Source organism: Pseudophryne corroboree, assembly GCF_028390025.1.
Source record: "Pseudophryne corroboree isolate aPseCor3 chromosome 11 unlocalized genomic scaffold, aPseCor3.hap2 SUPER_11_unloc_2, whole genome shotgun sequence".
NCBI lineage: Eukaryota > Metazoa > Chordata > Amphibia > Anura > Myobatrachidae > Pseudophryne > Pseudophryne corroboree.
In genome coordinates, this window is record NW_026967478.1 from 723789 (window position 1) to 744867 (window position 21079).

General features: G+C 34.6%; 6 non-coding genes across 6 annotated transcripts; all 6 read right to left on the bottom strand.

Annotated features, from left to right (window-relative positions):
- Positions 1-74, bottom strand: TRNAN-AUU (transfer RNA asparagine (anticodon AUU)). The gene has a single exon. It is a non-coding gene; the product is annotated as a tRNA-Asn (tRNA).
- A 2264-nt stretch (positions 75-2338) lies between these two features.
- On the bottom strand, positions 2339-2412 carry TRNAN-AUU (transfer RNA asparagine (anticodon AUU)). The gene has a single exon. It is a non-coding gene; the product is annotated as a tRNA-Asn (tRNA).
- A 9285-nt stretch (positions 2413-11697) lies between these two features.
- Positions 11698-11771, bottom strand: TRNAN-AUU (transfer RNA asparagine (anticodon AUU)). The gene has a single exon. It is a non-coding gene; the product is annotated as a tRNA-Asn (tRNA).
- Positions 11772-15205: 3434 nt separating this feature from the next.
- On the bottom strand, positions 15206-15279 carry TRNAN-AUU (transfer RNA asparagine (anticodon AUU)). Its single transcript has one exon. It is a non-coding gene; the product is annotated as a tRNA-Asn (tRNA).
- Positions 15280-17542: 2263 nt separating this feature from the next.
- Positions 17543-17616, bottom strand: TRNAN-AUU (transfer RNA asparagine (anticodon AUU)). Its single transcript has one exon. It is a non-coding gene; the product is annotated as a tRNA-Asn (tRNA).
- Positions 17617-19879: 2263 nt separating this feature from the next.
- On the bottom strand, positions 19880-19953 carry TRNAN-AUU (transfer RNA asparagine (anticodon AUU)). Its single transcript has one exon. It is a non-coding gene; the product is annotated as a tRNA-Asn (tRNA).
- Between the last annotated feature and the right edge of the window lie 1126 nt (positions 19954-21079).

Below are 21079 nucleotides of genomic sequence, written 5' to 3' on the forward strand. Positions count from 1 at the left end.
CGTCCCTGGGTGGGATTGAACCACCAACCTTTTGGTTAATAGCCAAACACACTAACCGATTGCGCCACAGAGACACTTTGCAAAAAGTACATACTGACAAAGGCTAATAAGCATACATCTAGAACGTTTCCTAGAAAAACATTAAAAAATCAATAATCTGGAGAGTTTTTGTAAGATGTTTCTTCCATCAACCAATGAATAAACACATTGGTACTTTCCCATGATGAGTGAGTGCTTCAGGATCTCTTGCACTTACATGTGCAGCAGAGTACTGCAATGGAAGCATGCTGGACCCATAACCCAGAGGTAGGCAGATTGAAACTATCCTTTGCTATATGCATTTTTTTTTGTTAATTTAAGTAATCAAAACTGGGATTGATAATTTTGCTCTTTTATTTTTACTTAAAGTACAATAACTTTTACCATTTTAATTTGTTTTAATAGTATATTGACAGTATAGTTTTCTTTCAAAAATCCACTTAATTTTCTTTACCCTATTATTAAAATGGTAATTGACAAAAAAAACTACATTGTCACCAGAAGTGCAATACAAAATGTACAAGTGATATATTAAAATCATCTTTCCAGCTTGAATTTCAATGATGCATTGGGGCAACAATTTTGTGAGAAACATCTTCACCCTTAAATAAAGATTTTCGTAATTTCTTACCTGTGTGCTAATTAGATATCACCTTGTTTTCACATTAAACAGACTTCCACATGAGAAAGCAGCAAGGATGCAGTGGCGTTAATGTTTCCTGGTGTCAACCTGTATTATTTCAGTAGACATTGAAATGAGGATGCATCTTGCTGCCTTTCCAATGAAGCAAGTTTAATTTAGTAATAGGTGAAAAACCATCCCTACAAAGGTGTTAATCAGAGACTTGGCTTTGTGGACACTTTTCAGAGAACAAATTTGTTAGCATAAAAATAAAGCCAGAAAATGAAGAGCTGTTTAATCACGCAATTTGATTTTTTTGCCAGCATATTTCTTTTTCTCTGCAACCCACTGCTAAATTGTGCTTCCTAGATGTTTTTATAAAATCACTGAATCAAATCTAACTCTGATTACATCAGAGAAGGCCAGGTACCCTACACCATAACAGGGGGTATGAAATTTGACTTGTCTACTTAAAGATCACCAAAATCTGATAACAAGGTCAATTAGGTCCCTGGGTGGGATTGAACCACCAACCTTTTGGTTAATAGCCATACATACTAACTGATTGCGCCACAGAGACACTTTGCAAAAGTTCATACTGACAAAGGCTAATAAGCATTCATCTAAAACGTTTCCTAGAAAAACTTTAAAAAGTCAATAATCTGGAGAGTTTTTGTAAGATGTTTCTTCCATCAACCAACGAAGAAACACATTGGTACTTTCCCATGATGAGTGAGTGCTTCAGGATCTCTTGCACTTACATGTGCAGCAGAGTACAGCAATGGAAGCATGCAGGGCCCATAACCCAGAGGTAGGCAGATTGAAACTATCCTCTGCTATATGCATTTTTTTTTTGTTAAATTAAAGTAATCCAAAACTGGGATTGATATTTTGTCTCTTTTATTTTTACTTAAAGTACAATAACTTTTACCATTTTAATTTGTTTTAATAGTATATTGACAGTATTGTTTTCTTTCAAAAATCCACTTCATTTTCTTTACCCTATTATTAAAATGGTAATTGACAAAAACAAACTACATTGTCACCAGAAGAGCAATACAAAATGTACAAGTGATATATTAAAATCATCTTTCCAGCTTGAATTTCAATGATGCATTGGGTCAACAATTTTGTGAGAAACATCTTCACCCTTAAATAAAGATTTTCTTAATTCCTTACCTGTGTGCTAATTAGATATCACCTTGTTTTCACATTAAACAGACTTCCACATGAGAAAGCAGCAAGGATGCAGTGGCGTTAATGTTTCCTGGTGTCAACTTGTATTATTTCAGTAGACATTGAAATGAGGATGCATCTTGCTGCCTTTCCAATGAAGCAAGTTTAATTTAGTAATAGGTGAAAAACCATCCTTACAAAGGTGTTAATCAGAGACTTGGCTTTGTGGACACTTTTCAGAGAACAAATTTGTTAGCATAAAAAAAAAGCCAGAAAATGAAGAGCTGTTTAATCACTCGATTGGTTTTTTCTGCCAGCATATTTTTTTTCTCTGCAACCCACTGCTAAATTGTGCTTCCTAGCTGTTTTTTATAAAATCACTGAATCAAATCTAACTCTGATTACATCAGAGAAGGCCAGGTACCCTACACAATAAGAGGGGGTTTGAAATTTTGACTTGTCTACTTAAATATCACCAAAATCTGATCACAAGGTCAATTACGTCCCTGGGTGGGATTGAACCACCAACCTTTTGGTTAATAGCCAAACACACTAACCGATTGCGCCACAGAGACACTTTGCAAAAAGTACATACTGACAAAGGCTAATAAGCATACATCTAGAACGTTTCCTAGAAAAACATTAAAAAATCAATAATCTGGAGAGTTTTTGTAAGATGTTTCTTCCATCAACCAATGAATAAACACATTGGTACTTTCCCATGATGAGTGAGTGCTTCAGGATCTCTTGCACTTACATGTGCAGCAGAGTACTGCAATGGAAGCATGCTGGACCCATAACCCAGAGGTAGGCAGATTGAAACTATCCTTTGCTATATGCATTTTTTTTTGTTAATTTAAGTAATCAAAACTGGGATTGATATTTTTGCTCTTTTATTTTTACTTAAAGTACAATAACTTTTACCATTTTAATTTGTTTTAATAGTATATTGACAGTATAGTTTTCTTTCAAAAATCCACTTAATTTTCTTTACCCTATTATTAAAATGGTAATTGACAAAAAAAACTACATTGTCACCAGAAGTCCAATACAAAATGTACAAGTGATATATTAAAATCATCTTTCCAGCTTGAATTTCAATGATGCATTGGGGCAACAATTTTGTGAGAAACATCTTCACCCTTAAATAAAGATTTTCGTAATTTCTTACCTGTGTGCTAATTAGATATCACCTTGTTTTCACATTAAACAGACTTCCACATGAGAAAGCAGCAAGGATGCAGTGGCGTTAATGTTTCCTGGTGTCAACCTGTATTATTTCAGTAGACATTGAAATGAGGATGCATCTTGCTGCCTTTCCAATGAAGCAAGTTTAATTTAGTAATAGGTGAAAAACCATCCCTACAAAGGTGTTAATCAGAGACTTGGCTTTGTGGACACTTTTCAGAGAACAAATTTGTTAGCATAAAAATAAAGCCAGAAAATGAAGAGCTGTTTAATCACGCAATTTGATTTTTTTGCCAGCATATTTCTTTTTCTCTGCAACCCACTGCTAAATTGTGCTTCCTAGATGTTTTTATAAAATCACTGAATCAAATCTAACTCTGATTACATCAGAGAAGGCCAGGTACCCTACACCATAACAGGGGGTTTGAAATTTTGACTTGTCTACTTAAAGATCACCAAAATCTGATAACAAGGTCAATTAGGTCCCTGGGTGGGATTGAACCACCAACCTTTTGGTTAATAGCCGTACATACTAACTGATTGCACCACAGAGACACTTTGCAAAAGTCCATACTGACAAAGGCTAATAAGCATTCATCTAAAACGTTTCCTAGAAAAACTTTAAAAAGTCAATAATCTGGAGAGTTTTTGTAAGATGTTTCTTCCATCAACCAACGAAGAAACACATTGGTACTTTCCCATGATGAGTGAGTGCTTCAGGATCTCTTGAACTTACATGTGCAGCAGAGTACTGCAATGGAAGCATGCTGGGCTCATAACCGAGAGGTAGGCAGATTGAAACTATCCTCTGCTATATGCATTTTTTTTTTTTGTTAATTAAAGTAATCCAAAACTGGGATTGATATTTTGGCTCTTTTATTTTTACTTAAAGTACAATAACTTTTACCATTTTAATTTGTTTTAATAGTATATTGACAGTATTGTTTTCTTTCAAAAATCCACTTCATTTTCTTTACCCTATTATTAAAATGGTAATTGACAAAAACAAACTACATTGTCACCAGAAGAGCAATACAAAATGTACAAGTGATATATTAAAATCATCTTTCCAGCTTGAATTTCAATGTTGCATTGGGTCAACAATTTTGTGAGAAACATCTTCACCCTTAAATAAAGATTTTCTTAATTCCTTACCTGTGTGCTAATTAGATATCACCTTGTTTTCACATTAAACAGACTTCCACATGAGAAAGCAGCAAGGATGCAGTGGCGTTAATGTTTCCTGGTGTCAACTTGTATTATTTCAGTAGACATTGAAATGAGGATGCATCTTGCTGCCTTTCCAATGAAGCAAGTTTAATTTAGTAATAGGTGAAAAACCATCCTTACAAAGGTGTTAATCAGAGACTTGGCTTTGTGGACACTTTTCAGAGAACAAATTTGTTAGCATAAAAATAAAGCCAGAAAATGAAGAGCTGTTTAATCACTCGATTGGATTTTTCTGCCAGCATATTTTTTTTCTCTGCAACCCACTGCTAAATTGTGCTTCCTAGCTGTTTTTTATAAAATCACTGAATCAAATCTAACTCTGATTACATCAGAGAAGGCCAGGTACCCTACACCATAAGAGGAGGTTTGAAATTTTGACTTGTCTACTTAAATATCACCAAAATCTGATCACAAGGTTAATTACGTCCCTTGGTGGGATTGAACCACCAACCTTTTGGTTAATAGCCAAACACACTAACCGATTGCGCCACAGAGACACTTTGCAAAAGTCCATACTGACAAAGGCTAATAAGCATTCATCTAAAACGTTTCCTAGAAAAACTTTAAAAAGTCAATAATCTGGAGAGTTTTTGTAAGATGTTTCTTCCATCAACCAACGAAGAAACACATTGGTACTTTCCCATGATGAGTGAGTGCTTCAGGATCTCTTGCACTTACATGTGCAGCAGAATACTGCAATGGAAGCATGCTGGGCCCATAACCCAGAGGTAGGCAGATTGAAACTATCCTCTGCTATATGCATTTTTTTTGTTAATTAAAGTAATCCAAAACTGGGATTGATATTTTGTCTCTTTTATTTTTACTTAAAGTACAATAACTTTTACCATTTTAATTTGTTTTAATAGTATATTGACAGTATTGTTTTCTTTCAAAAATCCACTTCGTTTTCTTTACCCTATTATTAAAATGGTAATTGACAAAAACAAACTACATTGTCACCAGAAGAGCAATACAAAATGTACAAGTGATATATTAAAATCATCTTTCCAGCTTGAATTTCAATGTTGCATTGGGTCAACAATTTTGTGAGAAACATCTTCACCCTTAAATAAAGATTTTCTTAATTCCTTACCTGTGTGCTAATTAGATATCACCTTGTTTTCACATTAAACAGACTTCCACATGAGAAAGCAGCAAGGATGCAGTGGCGTTAATGTTTCCTGGTGTCAACTTGTATTATTTCAGTAGACATTGAAATGAGGACGCATCTTGCTGCCTTTCCAATGAAGCAAGTTTAATTTAGTAATAGGTGAAAAACCATCCTTACAAAGGTGTTAATCAGAGACTTGGCTTTGTGGACACTTTTCAGAGAACAAATTTGTTAGCATAAAAATAAAGCCAGAAAATGAAGAGCTGTTTAATCACTCGATTGGATTTTTTTGCCAGCATATTTTTTTTCTCTGCAACCCACTGCTAAATTGTGCTTCCTAGCTGTTTTTTATAATATCACTGAATCAAATCTAACTCTGATTACATCAGAGAAGGCCAGGTACCCTACACCATAAGAGGAGGTTTGAAATTTTGACTTGTCTACTTAAATATCACCAAAATCTGATCACAAGGTTAATTACGTCCCTTGGTGGGATTGAACCACCAAACTTTTGGTTAATAGCCAAACACACTAACCGATTGCGCCACAGAGACACTTTGCAAAAGTCCATACTGACAAAGGCTAATAAGCATTCATCTAAAACGTTTCCTAGAAAAACTTTAAAAAGTCAATAATCTGGAGAGTTTTTGTAAGATGTTTCTTCCATCAACCAACGAAGAAACACATTGGTACTTTCCCATGATGAGTGAGTGCTTCAGGATCTCTTGCACTTACATGTGCAGCAGAATACTGCAATGGAAGCATGCTGGGCCCATAACCCAGAGGTAGGCAGATTGAAACTATCCTCTGCTATATGCATTTTTTTTGTTAATTAAAGTAATCCAAAACTGGGATTGATATTTTGTCTCTTTTATTTTTACTTAAAGTACAATAACTTTTACCATTTTAATTTGTTTTAATAGTATATTGACAGTATTGTTTTCTTTCAAAAATCCACTTCATTTTCTTTACCCTATTATTAAAATGGTAATTGACAAAAACAAACTACATTGTCACCAGAAGAGCAATACAAAATGTACAAGTGATATATTAAAATCATCTTTCCAGCTTGAATTTCAATGATGCATTGGGTCAACAATTTTGTGAGAAACATCTTCACCCTTAAATAAAGATTTTCTTAATTCCTTACCTGTGTGCTAATTAGATATCACCTTGTTTTCACATTAAACAGACTTCCATATGAGAAAGCAGCAAGGATGCAGTGGCGTTAATGTTTCCTGGTGTCAACCTGTATTATTTCAGTAGACATTGAAATGAGGATACATCTTGCTGCCTTTCCAATGAAGCAAGTTTAATTTAGTAATAGGTGAAAAACCATCCCTACAAAGGTGTTAATCAGAGACTTGGCTTTGTGGACACTTTTCAGAGAACAAATTTGTTAGCATAAAAATAAAGCCAGAAAATGAAGAGCTGTTTAATCACGCAATTTGATTTTTTTGCCAGCATATTTCTTTTTCTCTGCAACCCACTGCTAAATTGTGCTTCCTAGATGTTTTTATAAAATCACTGAATCAAATCTAACTCTGATTACATCAGAGAAGGCCAGGTACCCTACACCATAACAGGGGGTATGAAATTTGACTTGTCTACTTAAAGATCACCAAAATCTGATAACAAGGTCAATTACGTCCCTGGGTGGGATTGAACCACCAACCTTTTGGTTAATAGCCGTACACACTAACTGATTGCGCCACAGAGACACTTTGCAAAAGTACATACTGACAAATGCTAATAAGCATTCATCTAAAACGTTTCCTAGAAAAACTTAAAAAAATCAATAATCTGGAGAGTTTTTGTAAGATGTTTCTTCTATCAACCAACGAAGAAACACATTGGTACTTTCCCATGATGAGTGAGTGCTTCAGGATCTCTTGCACTTACATGTGCAGCAGAGTACAGCAATGGAAGCATGCTGGGCCCATAACCCAGAGGTAGGCAGATTGAAACTATCCTCTGCTATATGCATTTTTTTGTTTGTTAATTAAAGTAATCCAAAACTGGGATTGATATTTTGGCTCTTTTATTTTTACTTAAAGTACAATAACTTTTACCATTTTAATTTGTTTTAATAGTATATTGACAGTATTGTTTTCTTTCAAAAATCCACTTAATTTTCTTTACCCTATTATTAAAATGGTAATTGACAAAAACAAACTACATTGTCACCAGAAGAGCAATACAAAATGTACAAGTGATATATTAAAATCATCTTTCCAGCTTGAATTTCAATGATGCATTGGGGCAACGATTTTGTGAGAAACATCTTCACCCTTAAATAAAGATTTTCTTAATTCCTTACCTGTGTGCTAATTAGATATCACCTTGTTTTCACATTAAACAGACTTCCACATGAGAAAGCAGCAAGGATGCAGTGGCGTTAATGTTTCCTGGTGTCAACCTGTATTATTTCAGTAGACATTGAAATGAGGATGCATCTTGCTGCCTTTCCAATGAAGCAAGTTTAATTTAGTAATAGGTGAAAAACCATCCTTACAAAGGTGTTAATCAGAGACTTGGCTTTGTGGACACTTTTCAGAGAACAAATTTGTTAGCATAAAAATAAAGCCAGAAAATAAAGAGCTGTTTAATCACTCTATTGGATTTTTCTGGCAGCATATTTTTTTTTTCTGCAACCCACTGCTAAATTGTGCTTCCTAGCTGTTTTTATAAAATCACTGAATCAAATCTAACTCTGATTACATCAGAGAAGGCCAGGTACCCTACACCATAACAGGGGGTTTGAAATTTTGACTTGTCTACTTAAAGATCACCAAAATCTGATAACAAGGTCAATTAGGTCCCTGGGTGGGATTGAACCACCAACCTTTTGGTTAATAGCCGTACATACTAACTGATTGCGCCACAGAGACACTTTGCAAAAGTCCATACTGACAAAGGCTAATAAGCATTCATCTAAAACGTTTCCTAGAAAAACTTTAAAAAGTCAATAATCTGGAGAGTTTTTGTAAGATGTTTCTTCCATCAACCAACGAAGAAACACATTGGTACTTTCCCATGATGAGTGAGTGCTTCAGGATCTCTTGAACTTACATGTGCAGCAGAGTACTGCAATGGAAGCATGCTGGGCCCATAACCCAGAGGTAGGCAGATTAAAACTATTCTCTGCTATATGCATTTTTTTGTTTGTTAATTAAAGTAATCCAAAACTGGGATTGATATTTTGGCTCTTTTATTTTTACTTAAAGTACAATAACTTTTACCATTTTAATTTGTTTTAATAGTATATTGACAGTATTGTTTTCTTTCAAAAATCCACTTAATTTTCTTTACCCTATTATTAAAATGGTAATTGACAAAAACAAACTACATTGTCACCAGAAGAGCAATACAAAATGTACAAGTGATATATTAAAATCATCTTTCCAGCTTGAATTTCAATGATGCATTGGGGCAACGATTTTGTGAGAAACATCTTCACCCTTAAATAAAGATTTTCTTAATTCCTTACCTGTGTGCTAATTAGATATCACCTTGTTTTCACATTAAACAGACTTCCACATGAGAAAGCAGCAAGGATGCAGTGGCGTTAATGTTTCCTGGTGTCAACCTGTATTATTTCAGTAGACATTGAAATGAGGATGCATCTTGCTGCCTTTCCAATGAAGCAAGTTTAATTTAGTAATAGGTGAAAAACCATCCTTACAAAGGTGTTAATCAGAGACTTGGCTTTGTGGACACTTTTCAGAGAACAAATTTGTTAGCATAAAAATAAAGCCAGAAAATAAAGAGCTGTTTAATCACTCTATTGGATTTTTCTGGCAGCATATTTTTTTTTTCTGCAACCCACTGCTAAATTGTGCTTCCTAGCTGTTTTTATAAAATCACTGAATCAAATCTAACTCTGATTACATCAGAGAAGGCCAGGTACCCTACACCATAACAGGGGGTTTGAAATTTTGACTTGTCTACTTAAAGATCACCAAAATCTGATAACAAGGTCAATTAGGTCCCTGGGTGGGATTGAACCACCAACCTTTTGGTTAATAGCCGTACATACTAACTGATTGCGCCACAGAGACACTTTGCAAAAGTACATACTGACAAAGGCTAATAAGCATTCATCTAAAACGTTTCCTAGAAAAACTTTAAAAAGTCAATAATCTGGAGAGTTTTTGTAAGATGTTTCTTCCATCAACCAACGAAGAAACACATTGGTACTTTCCCATGATGAGTGAGTGCTTCAGGATCTCTTGAACTTACATGTGCAGCAGAGTACTGCAATGGAAGCATGCTGGGCTCATAACCGAGAGGTAGGCAGATTGAAACTATCCTCTGCTATATGCATTTTTTTTTTTTTGTTAATTAAAGTAATCCAAAACTGGGATTGATATTTTGGCTCTTTTATTTTTACTTAAAGTACAATAACTTTTACCATTTTAATTTGTTTTAATAGTATATTGACAGTATTGTTTTCTTTCAAAAATCCACTTCATTTTCTTTACCCTATTATTAAAATGGTAATTGACAAAAACAAACTACATTGTCACCAGAAGAGCAATACAAAATGTACAAGTGATATATTAAAATCATCTTTCCAGCTTGAATTTCAATGTTGCATTGGGTCAACAATTTTGTGAGAAACATCTTCACCCTTAAATAAAGATTTTCTTAATTCCTTACCTGTGTGCTAATTAGATATCACCTTGTTTTCACATTAAACAGACTTCCACATGAGAAAGCAGCAAGGATGCAGTGGCGTTAATGTTTCCTGGTGTCAACTTGTATTATTTCAGTAGACATTGAAATGAGGATGCATCTTGCTGCCTTTCCAATGAAGCAAGTTTAATTTAGTAATAGGTGAAAAACCATCCTTACAAAGGTGTTAATCAGAGACTTGGCTTTGTGGACACTTTTCAGAGAACAAATTTGTTAGCATAAAAATAAAGCCAGAAAATGAAGAGCTGTTTAATCACTCAATTGGATTTTTCTGCCAGCATATTTTTTTTCTCTGCAACCCACTGCTAAATTGTGCTTCCTAGCTGTTTTTATAAAATCACTGAATCAAATCTAACTCTGATTACATCAGAGAAGGCCAGGTACCCTACACCATAACAGGGGGTTTGAAATTTTGACTTGTCTACTTAAAGATCACCAAAATCTGATAACAAGGTCAATTAGGTCCCTGGGTGGGATTGAACCACCAACCTTTTGGTTAATAGCTGTACATACTAACTGATTGCGCCACAGAGACACTTTGCAAAAAGTACATACTGACAAATGCTAATAAGCATTCATCTAAAACGTTTCCTAGAAAAACTTAAAAAAGTCAATAATCTGGAGAGTTTTTGTAAGATGTTTCTTCTATCAACCAACGAAGGAACACATTGGTACTTTCCCATGATGAGTGAGTGCTTCAGGATCTCTTGCACTTACATGTGCAGCAGAGTACTGCAATGGAAGCATGCTGGGCCCATAACCCAGAGGTAGGCAGATTAAAACTATTCTCTGCTATATGCATTTTTTTGTTTGTTAATTAAAGTAATCCAAAACTGGGATTGATATTTTGGCTCTTTTATTTTTACTTAAAGTACAATAACTTTTACCATTTTAATTTGTTTTAATAGTATATTGACAGTATTGTTTTCTTTCAAAAATCCACTTAATTTTCTTTACCCTATTATTAAAATGGTAATTGACAAAAACAAACTACATTGTCACCAGAAGAGCAATACAAAATGTACAAGTGATATATTAAAATCATCTTTCCAGCTTGAATTTCAATGATGCATTGGGGCAACGATTTTGTGAGAAACATCTTCACCCTTAAATAAAGATTTTCTTAATTCCTTACCTGTGTGCTAATTAGATATCACCTTGTTTTCACATTAAACAGACTTCCACATGAGAAAGCAGCAAGGATGCAGTGGCGTTAATGTTTCCTGGTGTCAACCTGTATTATTTCAGTAGACATTGAAATGAGGATGCATCTTGCTGCCTTTCCAATGAAGCAAGTTTAATTTAGTAATAGGTGAAAAACCATCCTTACAAAGGTGTTAATCAGAGACTTGGCTTTGTGGACACTTTTCAGAGAACACATTTGTTAGCATAAAAATAAAGCCAGAAAATGAAGAGCTGTTTAATCACTCGATTGGATTTTTCTGCCAGCATATTTTTTTTCTCTGCAACCCACTGCTAAATTGTGCTTCCTAGCTGTTTTTTATAAAATCACTGAATCAAATCTAACTCTGATTACATCAGAGAAGGCCATGTACCCTACACCATAAGAGGAGGTTTGAAATTTTGACTTGTCTACTTAAATATCACCAAAATCTGATCACAAGGTTAATTACGTCCCTGGGTGGGATTGAACCACCAACCTTTTGGTTAATAGCCAAACACACTAACCGATTGCGCCACAGAGACACTTTGCAAAAGTCCATACTGACAAAGGCTAATAAGCATTCATCTAAAACGTTTCCTAGAAAAACTTTAAAAAGTCAATAATCTGGAGAGTTTTTGTAAGATGTTTCTTCCATCAACCAACGAAGAAACACATTGGTACTTTCCCATGATGAGTGAGTGCTTCAGGATCTCTTGCATTTACATGTGCAGCAGAGTACTGCAATGGAAGCATGCTGGGCCCATAACCCAGAGGTAGGCAGATTGAAACTATCCTCTGCTATATGCATTTTTTTTGTTAATTAAAGTAATCCAAAACTGGGATTGATATTTTGTCTCTTTTATTTTTACTTAAAGTACAATAACTTTTACCATTTTAATTTGTTTTAATAGTATATTGACAGTATTGTTTTCTTTCAAAAATCCACTTCATTTCTTTACCCTATTATTAAAATGGTAATTGACAAAAACAAACTACATTGTCACCAGAAGAGCAATACAAAATGTACAAGTGATATATTAAAATCATCTTTCCAGCTTGAATTTCAATGATGCATTGGGTCAACAATTTTGTGAGAAACATCTTCACCCTTAAATAAAGATTTTCTTAATTCCTTACCTGTGTGCTAATTAGATATCACCTTGTTTTCACATTAAACAGACTTCCACATGAGAAAGCAGCAAGGATGCAGTGGCGTTAATGTTTCCTGGTGTCAACCTGTATTATTTCAGTAGACATTGAAATGAGGATACATCTTGCTGCCTTTCCAATGAAGCAAGTTTAATTTAGTAATAGGTGAAAAACCATCCCTACAAAGGTGTTAATCAGAGACTTGGCTTTGTGGACACTTTTCAGAGAACAAATTTGTTAGCATAAAAATAAAGCCAGAAAATGAAGAGCTGTTTAATCACGCAATTTGATTTTTTTGCCAGCATATTTCTTTTTCTCTGCAACCCACTGCTAAATTGTGCTTCCTAGATGTTTTTATAAAATCACTGAATCAAATCTAACTCTGATTACATCAGAGAAGGCCAGGTACCCTACACCATAACAGGGGGTATGAAATTTGACTTGTCTACTTAAAGATCACCAAAATCTGATAACAAGGTCAATTACGTCCCTGGGTGGGATTGAACCACCAACCTTTTGGTTAATAGCCGTACACACTAACTGATTGCGCCACAGAGACACTTTGCAAAAGAACATACTGACAAATGCTAATAAGCATTCATCTAAAACGTTTCCTAGAAAAACTTAAAAAAATCAATAATCTGGAGAGTTTTTGTAAGATGTTTCTTCTATCAACCAACGAAGAAACACATTGGTACTTTCCCATGATGAGTGAGTGCTTCAGGATCTCTTGCACTTACATGTGCAGCAGAGTACAGCAATGGAAGCATGCTGGGCCCATAACCCAGAGGTAGGCAGATTAAAACTATCCTCTGCTATATGCATTTTTTTGTTTGTTAATTAAAGTAATCCAAAACTGGGATTGATATTTTGGCTCTTTTATTTTTACTTAAAGTACAATAACTTTTACCATTTTAATTTGTTTTAATAGTATATTGACAGTATTGTTTTCTTTCAAAAATCCACTTCATTTTCTTTACCCTATTATTAAAATGGTAATTGACAAAAACAAACTACATTGTCACCAGAAGAGCAATACAAAATGTACAAGTGATATATTAAAATCATCTTTCCAGCTTGAATTTCAATGATGCATTGGGTCAACAATTTTGTGAGAAACATCTTCACCCTTAAATAAAGATTTTCTTAATTCCTTACCTGTGTGCTAATTATATATCACCTTGTTTTCACATTAAACAGACTTCCACATGAGAAAGCAGCAAGGATGCAGTGGCGTTAATGTTTCCTGGTGTCAACTTGTATTATTTCAGTAGACATTGAAATGAGGATGCATCTTGCTGCCTTTCCAATGAAGCAAGTTTAATTTAGTAATAGGTGAAAAACCATCCTTACAAAGGTGTTAATCAGAGACTTGGCTTTGTGGACACTTTTCAGAGAACAAATTTGTTAGCATAAAAATAAAGCCAGAAAATAAAGAGCTGTTTAATCACTCAATTGGATTTTTCTGCCAGCATATTTTTTTTCTCTGCAACCCACTGCTAAATTGTGCTTCCTAGCTGTTTTTATAAAATCACTGAATCAAATCTAACTCTGATTACATCAGAGAAGGCCAGGTACCCTACACCATAACAGGGGGTTTGAAATTTTGACTTGTCTACTTAAAGATCACCAAAATCTGATAACAAGGTCAATTAGGTCCCTGGGTGGGATTGAACCACCAACCTTTTGGTTAATAGCTGTACATACTAACTGATTGCGCCACAGAGACACTTTGCAAAAAGTACATACTGACAAATGCTAATAAGCATTCATCTAAAACGTTTCCTAGAAAAACTTAAAAAAGTCAATAATCTGGAGAGTTTTTGTAAGATGTTTCTTCTATCAACCAACGAAGGAACACATTGGTACTTTCCCATGATGAGTGAGTGCTTCAGGATCTCTTGCACTTACATGTGCAGCAGAGTACTGCAATGGAAGCATGCTGGGCCCATAACCCAGAGGTAGGCAGATTAAAACTATTCTCTGCTATATGCATTTTTTTGTTTGTTAATTAAAGTAATCCAAAACTGGGATTGATATTTTGGCTCTTTTATTTTTACTTAAAGTACAATAACTTTTACCATTTTAATTTGTTTTAATAGTATATTGACAGTATTGTTTTCTTTCAAAAATCCACTTAATTTTCTTTACCCTATTATTAAAATGGTAATTGACAAAAACAAACTACATTGTCACCAGAAGAGCAATACAAAATGTACAAGTGATATATTAAAATCATCTTTCCAGCTTGAATTTCAATGATGCATTGGGGCAACGATTTTGTGAGAAACATCTTCACCCTTAAATAAAGATTTTCTTAATTCCTTACCTGTGTGCTAATTAGATATCACCTTGTTTTCACATTAAACAGACTTCCACATGAGAAAGCAGCAAGGATGCAGTGGCGTTAATGTTTCCTGGTGTCAACCTGTATTATTTCAGTAGACATTGAAATGAGGATGCATCTTGCTGCCTTTCCAATGAAGCAAGTTTAATTTAGTAATAGGTGAAAAACCATCCTTACAAAGGTGTTAATCAGAGACTTGGCTTTGTGGACACTTTTCAGAGAACACATTTGTTAGCATAAAAATAAAGCCAGAAAATGAAGAGCTGTTTAATCACTCGATTGGATTTTTCTGCCAGCATATTTTTTTTCTCTGCAACCCACTGCTAAATTGTGCTTCCTAGCTGTTTTTTATAAAATCACTGAATCAAATCTAACTCTGATTACATCAGAGAAGGCCATGTACCCTACACCATAAGAGGAGGTTTGAAATTTTGACTTGTCTACTTAAATATCACCAAAATCTGATCACAAGGTTAATTACGTCCCTGGGTGGGATTGAACCACCAACCTTTTGGTTAATAGCCAAACACACTAACCGATTGCGCCACAGAGACACTTTGCAAAAGTCCATACTGACAAAGGCTAATAAGCATTCATCTAAAACGTTTCCTAGAAAAACTTTAAAAAGTCAATAATCTGGAGAGTTTTTGTAAGATGTTTCTTCCATCAACCAACGAAGAAACACATTGGTACTTTCCCATGATGAGTGAGTGCTTCAGGATCTCTTGCATTTACATGTGCAGCAGAGTACTGCAATGGAAGCATGCTGGGCCCATAACCCAGAGGTAGGCAGATTGAAACTATCCTCTGCTATATGCATTTTTTTTGTTAATTAAAGTAATCCAAAACTGGGATTGATATTTTGTCTCTTTTATTTTTACTTAAAGTACAATAACTTTTACCATTTTAATTTGTTTTAATAGTATATTGACAGTATTGTTTTCTTTCAAAAATCCACTTCATTTCTTTACCCTATTATTAAAATGGTAATTGACAAAAACAAACTACATTGTCACCAGAAGAGCAATACAAAATGTACAAGTGATATATTAAAATCATCTTTCCAGCTTGAATTTCAATGATGCATTGGGTCAACAATTTTGTGAGAAACATCTTCACCCTTAAATAAAGATTTTCTTAATTCCTTACCTGTGTGCTAATTAGATATCACCTTGTTTTCACATTAAACAGACTTCCACATGAGAAAGCAGCAAGGATGCAGTGGCGTTAATGTTTCCTGGTGTCAACCTGTATTATTTCAGTAGACATTGAAATGAGGATACATCTTGCTGCCTTTCCAATGAAGCAAGTTTAATTTAGTAATAGGTGAAAAACCATCCCTACAAAGGTGTTAATCAGAGACTTGGCTTTGTGGACACTTTTCAGAGAACAAATTTGTTAGCATAAAAATAAAGCCAGAAAATGAAGAGCTGTTTAATCACGCAATTTGATTTTTTTGCCAGCATATTTCTTTTTCTCTGCAACCCACTGCTAAATTGTGCTTCCTAGATGTTTTTATAAAATCACTGAATCAAATCTAACTCTGATTACATCAGAGAAGGCCAGGTACCCTACACCATAACAGGGGGTATGAAATTTGACTTGTCTACTTAAAGATCACCAAAATCTGATAACAAGGTCAATTACGTCCCTGGGTGGGATTGAACCACCAACCTTTTGGTTAATAGCCGTACACACTAACTGATTGCGCCACAGAGACACTTTGCAAAAGAACATACTGACAAATGCTAATAAGCATTCATCTAAAACGTTTCCTAGAAAAACTTAAAAAAATCAATAATCTGGAGAGTTTTTGTAAGATGTTTCTTCTATCAACCAACGAAGAAACACATTGGTACTTTCCCATGATGAGTGAGTGCTTCAGGATCTCTTGCACTTACATGTGCAGCAGAGTACAGCAATGGAAGCATGCTGGGCCCATAACCCAGAGGTAGGCAGATTAAAACTATCCTCTGCTATATGCATTTTTTTGTTTGTTAATTAAAGTAATCCAAAACTGGGATTGATATTTTGGCTCTTTTATTTTTACTTAAAGTACAATAACTTTTACCATTTTAATTTGTTTTAATAGTATATTGACAGTATTGTTTTCTTTCAAAAATCCACTTAATTTTCTTTACCCTATTATTAAAATGGTAATTGACAAAAACAAACTACATTGTCACCAGAAGAGCAATACAAAATGTACAAGTGATATATTAAAATCATCTTTCCAGCTTGAATTTCAATGATGCATTGGGGCAACGATTTTGTGAGAAACATCTTCACCCTTAAATAAAGATTTTCTTAATTCCTTACCTGTGTGCTAATTAGATATCACCTTGTTTTCACATTAAACAGACTTCCACATGAGAAAGCAGCAAGGATGCAGTGGCGTTAATGTTTCCTGGTGTCAACCTGTATTATTTCAGTAGACATTGAAATGAGGATGCATCTTGCTGCCTTTCCAATGAAGCAAGTTTAATTTAGTAATAGGTGAAAAACCATCCTTACAAAGGTGTTAATCAGAGACTTGGCTTTGTGGACACTTTTCAGAGAACACATTTGTTAGCATAAAAATAAAGCCAGAAAATGAAGAGCTGTTTAATCACTCGATTGGATTTTTCTGCCAGCATATTTTTTTTCTCTGCAACCCACTGCTAAATTGTGCTTCCTAGCTGTTTTTTATAAAATCACTGAATCAAATCTAACTCTGATTACATCAGAGAAGGCCATGTACCCTACACCATAAGAGGAGGTTTGAAATTTTGACTTGTCTACTTAAATATCACCAAAATCTGATCACAAGGTTAATTACGTCCCTGGGTGGGATTGAACCACCAACCTTTTGGTTAATAGCCAAACACACTAACCGATTGCGCCACAGAGACACTTTGCAAAAGTCCATACTGACAAAGGCTAATAAGCATTCATCTAAAACGTTTCCTAGAAAAACTTTAAAAAGTCAATAATCTGGAGAGTTTTTGTAAGATGTTTCTTCCATCAACCAACGAAGAAACACATTGGTACTTTCCCATGATGAGTGAGTGCTTCAGGATCTCTTGCATTTACATGTGCAGCAGAGTACTGCAATGGAAGCATGCTGGGCCCATAACCCAGAGGTAGGCAGATTGAAACTATCCTCTGCTATATGCATTTTTTTTGTTAATTAAAGTAATCCAAAACTGGGATTGATATTTTGTCTCTTTTATTTTTACTTAAAGTACAATAACTTTTACCATTTTAATTTGTTTTAATAGTATATTGACAGTATTGTTTTCTTTCAAAAATCCACTTCATTTCTTTACCCTATTATTAAAATGGTAATTGACAAAAACAAACTACATTGTCACCAGAAGAGCAATACAAAATGTACAAGTGATATATTAAAATCATCTTTCCAGCTTGAATTTCAATGATGCATTGGGTCAACAATTTTGTGAGAAACATCTTCACCCTTAAATAAAGATTTTCTTAATTCCTTACCTGTGTGCTAATTAGATATCACCTTGTTTTCACATTAAACAGACTTCCACATGAGAAAGCAGCAAGGATGCAGTGGCGTTAATGTTTCCTGGTGTCAACCTGTATTATTTCAGTAGACATTGAAATGAGGATACATCTTGCTGCCTTTCCAATGAAGCAAGTTTAATTTAGTAATAGGTGAAAAACCATCCCTACAAAGGTGTTAATCAGAGACTTGGCTTTGTGGACACTTTTCAGAGAACAAATTTGTTAGCATAAAAATAAAGCCAGAAAATGAAGAGCTGTTTAATCACGCAATTTGATTTTTTTGCCAGCATATTTCTTTTTCTCTGCAACCCACTGCTAAATTGTGCTTCCTAGATGTTTTTATAAAATCACTGAATCAAATCTAACTCTGATTACATCAGAGAAGGCCAGGTACCCTACACCATAACAGGGGGTATGAAATTTGACTTGTCTACTTAAAGATCACCAAAATCTGATAACAAGGTCAATTACGTCCCTGGGTGGGATTGAACCACCAACCTTTTGGTTAATAGCCGTACACACTAACTGATTGCGCCACAGAGACACTTTGCAAAAGAACATACTGACAAATGCTAATAAGCATTCATCTAAAACGTTTCCTAGAAAAACTTAAAAAAATCAATAATCTGGAGAGTTTTTGTAAGATGTTTCTTCTATCAACCAACGAAGAAACACATTGGTACTTTCCCATGATGAGTGAGTGCTTCAGGATCTCTTGCACTTACATGTGCAGCAGAGTACAGCAATGGAAGCATGCTGGGCCCATAACCCAGAGGTAGGCAGATTAAAACTATCCTCTGCTATATGCATTTTTTTGTTTGTTAATTAAAGTAATCCAAAACTGGGATTGATATTTTGGCTCTTTTATTTTTACTTAAAGTACAATAACTTTTACCATTTTAATTTGTTTTAATAGTATATTGACAGTATTGTTTTCTTTCAAAAATCCACTTAATTTTCTTTACCCTATTATTAAAATGGTAATTGACAAAAACAAACTACATTGTCACCAGAAGAGCAATACAAAATGTACAAGTGATATATTAAAATCATCTTTCCAGCTTGAATTTCAATGATGCATTGGGGCAACGATTTTGTGAGAAACATCTTCACCCTTAAATAAAGATTTTCTTAATTCCTTACCTGTGTGCTAATTAGATATCACCTTGTTTTCACATTAAACAGACTTCCACATGAGAAAGCAGCAAGGATGCAGTGGCGTTAATGTTTCCTGGTGTCAACCTGTATTATTTCAGTAGACATTGAAATGAGGATGCATCTTGCTGCCTTTCCAATGAAGCAAGTTTAATTTAGTAATAGGTGAAAAACCATCCTTACAAAGGTGTTAATCAGAGACTTGGCTTTGTGGACACTTTTCAGAGAACAAATTTGTTAGCATAAAAATAAAGCCAGAAAATGAAGAGCTGTTTAATCACTCGATTGGATTTTTCTGCCAGCATATTTTTTTTCTCTGCAACCCACTGCTAAATTGTGCTTCCTAGCTGTTTTTTATAAAATCACTGAATCAAATCTAACTCTGATTACATCAGAGAAGGCCATGTACCCTACACCATAAGAGGAGGTTTGAAATTTTGACTTGTCTACTTAAATATCACCAAAATCTGATCACAAGGTTAATTACGTCCCTGGGTGGGATTGAACCACCAACCTTTTGGTTAATAGCCAAACACACTAACCGATTGCGCCACAGAGACACTTTGCAAAAGTCCATACTGACAAAGGCTAATAAGCATTCATCTAAAACGTTTCCTAGAAAAACTTTAAAAAGTCAATAATCTGGAGAGTTTTTGTAAGATGTTTCTTCCATCAACCAACGAAGAAACACATTGGTACTTTCCCATGATGAGTGAGTGCTTCAGGATCTCTTGCACTTACATGTGCAGCAGAGTACTGCAATGGAAGCATGCTGGGCCCATAACCCAGAGGTAGGCAGATTGAAACTATCCTCTGCTATATGCATTTTTTTTGTTAATTAAAGTAATCCAAAACTGGGATTGATATTTTGTCTCTTTTATTTTTACTTAAAGTACAATAACTTTTACCATTTTAATTTGTTTTAATAGTATATTGACAGTATTGTTTTCTTTCAAAAATCCACTTCATTTTCTTTACCCTATTATTAAAATGGTAATTGACAAAAACAAACTACATTGTCACCAGAAGAGCAATACAAAATGTACAAGTGATATATTAAAATCATCTTTCCAGCTTGAATTTCAATGATGCATTGGGTCAACAATTTTGTGAGAAACATCTTCACCCTTAAATAAAGATTTTCTTAATTCCTTACCTGTGTGCTAATTAGATATCACCTTGTTTTCACATTAAACAGACTTCCACATGAGAAAGCAGCAAGGATGCAGTGGCGTTAATGTTTCCTGGTGTCAACCTGTATTATTTCAGTAGACATTGAAATGAGGATACATCTTGCTGCCTTTCCAATGAAGCAAGTTTAATTTAGTAATAGGTGAAAAACCATCCCTACAAAGGTGTTAATCAGAGACTTGGCTTTGTGGACACTTTTCAGAGAACAAATTTGTTAGCATAAAAATAAAGCCAGAAAATGAAGAGCTGTTTAATCACGCAATTTGATTTTTTTGCCAGCATATTTCTTTTTCTCTGCAACCCACTGCTAAATTGTGCTTCCTAGATGTTTTTATAAAATCACTGAATCAAATCTAACTCTGATTACATCAGAGAAGGCCAGGTACCCTACACCATAACAGGGGGTATGCAATTTGACTTGTCTACTTAAAGATCACCAAAATCTGATAACAAGGTCAATTACGTCCCTGGGTGGGATTGAACCACCAACCTTTT